Source organism: Arachis duranensis, chromosome 3, assembly GCF_000817695.3.
Source record: "Arachis duranensis cultivar V14167 chromosome 3, aradu.V14167.gnm2.J7QH, whole genome shotgun sequence".
Taxonomy (NCBI): domain Eukaryota; kingdom Viridiplantae; phylum Streptophyta; class Magnoliopsida; order Fabales; family Fabaceae; genus Arachis; species Arachis duranensis.
In genome coordinates this window covers 93,272,128-93,275,344 of record NC_029774.3, presented here as the reverse complement: position 1 = coordinate 93,275,344, position 3,217 = coordinate 93,272,128, and the positions used below count along the sequence as shown (strand labels likewise).

Below are 3,217 nucleotides of genomic sequence, written 5' to 3'. Positions count from 1 at the left end.
TTCCTCTGTCAACATCAATCACAGCCTTTGCTGTGGCTAGGAAGGGTCTGCCAAGGATGATGGATTCATCTATGCACTTCCCAGTCTCCAGGACTATGAAATCAGCATGGATGTAATGGTTTTCAACTTTTACCAGAACATCCTCTACAAGTCCATAAGCTTGTTTTCTTGAATTATCTGCCATCTCTAGTGAGATTCTTGCAGCTTGTACCTCAAAGATCCCTAGCTTCTCCATTACAGAGAGAGGCATGAGGTTTATGCTTGACCCTAGGTCACACAGAGCCTTCTTAAAGGTCATGGTGCCTATTGTACAAGGTATTGGGAACTTCCCAGGGTCCTGTCTCTTTTGAGGTAATTTCTGCCTAGACAAGTCAGCCAGTTCTTTGGTGAGCAAAGGGGGTTCATCTTCCCAAGTCTCATTACCAAATAACTTGTCATTGAGCTTCATGATTGCTCCAAGGTACTTAGCAACTTGCTCTTCAGTGACATCTTCGTCCTCTTCAGAGGACAAATACTCATCAGAGCTCATGAATGGCAGAAGTAAATCCAATGGAATCTCTATGGTCTCAGTGTGAGCCTCAGATTCCCATGGTTCCTCATTAGGGAACTCATTGGAGGCCAGTGGACGTCCATTGAGGTCTTCCTCAGTGGCGCTCACTGCCTCTTCCTCCTCTCCAAATTCGGCCATGTTAATGGCCTTGCACTCTCCTTTTGGATTCTCTTCTCTATTGCTTGGAAGAGTACTAGGAGGGAGTTTAGTAACTTTCTTACTCAGCTAACCCACTTGTGCCTCCAAGTTTCTAATGGAGGACCTTGTTTTAGTCATGAAACTTTGAGTGGTTTTGATTAGATCAGAGACCGTGGTTGCTAAGTCAGAGTAGCTCTGCTTAGAATTCTCTGTCTGTTACTGAGAAGATGATGGAAAAGGCTTGCCATTGCTAAACCTGTTTCTTCCACCATTATTGTTGTTGAAACCTTGTTGAGGTCTCTGTTGATCCTTGCATGAGAGATTCGGGTGATTTCTCCATGAAGGGTTATAGGTATTTCCATAGGGTTCTCCCATGTAATTCACCTCTTCCATTGAAGGGTTCTCAGGATCATAAGCTTCTTCTTCAGATGAAGCGTCCTTAGTACTGCCTGGTGCAGCTTGCATTTCAGACAAACTTTGAGAAATCATATTGACTTACTGAGTCAATATTTTGTTCTCAGCCAATATGGCATTCAGAGTATCAATCTTAAGAACTCCTTTCTTCTCATTCGTCCCATTGTTCACAGGATTCCTTTCAGAAGTGTACATGAATTGGTTATTTGCAACCATTTCAATGAGTTCTTGAGCTTCTGCAGGCGTCTTCTTCAGATGAAGAGATCCTCCAGCAGAGCTATCCAATGACATCTTGGACAGTTCAGACAGACCATCATTGAAGATACCTATGATGCTCCACTCAGAAAGCATGTCAGAAGGACACTTTCTGATCAATTGTTTGTATCTTTCCCAAGCTTCATAGAGGGATTCACCTTCCTTCTGTCTGAAGGTTTGGACTTCCACTCTAAGCTTACTCAATTTTTGAGGTGGAAAGAACTTTGCCAAAAAGGCATAGACTAGCTTTTCCCAAGAGTTCAGGCTTTCTTTAGGTTGTGAATCCAACCATATCCTAGCTCTCTCTCTTATAGTAAAAGGGAATAGCATAAGTCTGTAGACCACAGGGTCAAGCCCATTGGTCTTGACAGTGTCATAGATTTACAAGAATTCAGCTAAAAATTGATGAGGATCTTCCAATGGAAGTCCATGGAACTTGCAATTCTGTTGCATTAGAGAAACTAATTGAGGCTTAAGCTCAAAGTTGTTTGCTCCAATGGCAGGGATAGAGATGCTTCTCCCATAGAAGTCGGGAGTAGGTGCAGTAAAGTCACCCAGCACCTTCCTTGCATTGTTGGCATTGTTGTTGTTTTCGGCTGCCATGTCTTCTTCTTTGAAGATTTCTGTTAGGTCCTCTACAGAGAATTGTGCTTTAGCTTCTCTTAGCTTTCGCTTCAAGGTCCTTTTAGGTTTAGGGTCAGCCTCAACAAGAATGCTTTTGTCTTTGCTCCTGCTCATATGAAAGAGAAGAAAACAAGAAAATATGGAATCCTCTATGTCACAGTATAGAGATTCCTTGAGGTGTCAGAGGAAAAGAAAAATAGAAAGAGAAGGTAGAAGAATTCGAGCTTAGAAAGATAGAGTTCGAATTATTGATAGTGGGGGAGTGTTAGTCCACAAATAGAAGGATGTGAGAAGAGGGAAAGAAATTTTCGAAAACAAAGCAAAAGATTTTGAAATTAGAAATCAAAAAGATATGATTGAAAACTATTTTGAAAAAGATGTGATTAAAAGATATGATTGAAAAGTTATGGTTTTAAAAAGATTTGATTGAAAAGATATGATTTGAAAAACAATTTAAAAAGATTTGATTTTTAAAATTAATGACTTGGCTAACAAGAAAAAATATGATTCAAACATTAAACCTTTCTCAACAGAAAAGGCAACATACTTGAAATGTTGAATCAAATCATTAATTGTTAGCAAGTATTTTTGAAAATAGAAAGAAATTGATTTTGAAAATATATGATTGAAAAGATATGATTTGAAAAAGATTTGATTTTGAAAAATTTTGAAAACTTGAAAAAAATTTGAATTAAAAACAAAATCTTCCCTCTTGTGCCATCCTGGCATTAAACACCCAGAATGGTATCCATTATGGCGTTTAACGCCCAAAACTCTACCCTTTTGGGTGTTAAACGCCCAGCCAGGTGTCCTGGCTGGCGTTTAAATGCCAGTTTTCCTTCTTCACTGGGCGTTTTGAACGCCCAGCTTTTTCTGTGTAATTCATCTGCTGTATGTTCTGAATCTTCAATTCTCTGCATTATTGACTTGAAAAGACACAAATTAAAATTTTTTTTTGGATTTTTAATGATGAAGAAAAATCAAAATGCAACTAAAATCAAATAAACATTGCATGCAAGACACCAAACTTAGAAGTTTGTATACTACTGACACTAACAAGTTGAGAATGCATATGAGAAACAACAAAACACACAAAACAAGAGAATTTAAAGATTAGAGCAAGTAAATCATCAAGAACAACTTGAAGATCAATGAAGACACATGATAAATGCAAGAAGAACAGAAACATGCAATTGACACCAAACTTAAAATGAGACACTAGACTCAAACAAGAAA

General features: G+C 38.5%; 1 non-coding gene across 1 annotated transcript; it reads left to right on the top strand.

The window, feature by feature from the left end:
- The first annotated feature begins 1,447 nt into the window (after positions 1-1,447).
- LOC127746341 (small nucleolar RNA R71) lies at positions 1,448-1,555 on the top strand. Its single transcript, XR_008007960.1, has one exon. It is a non-coding gene; the product is annotated as a small nucleolar RNA R71 (small nucleolar RNA).
- Positions 1,556-3,217: the final 1,662 nt, after the last annotated feature.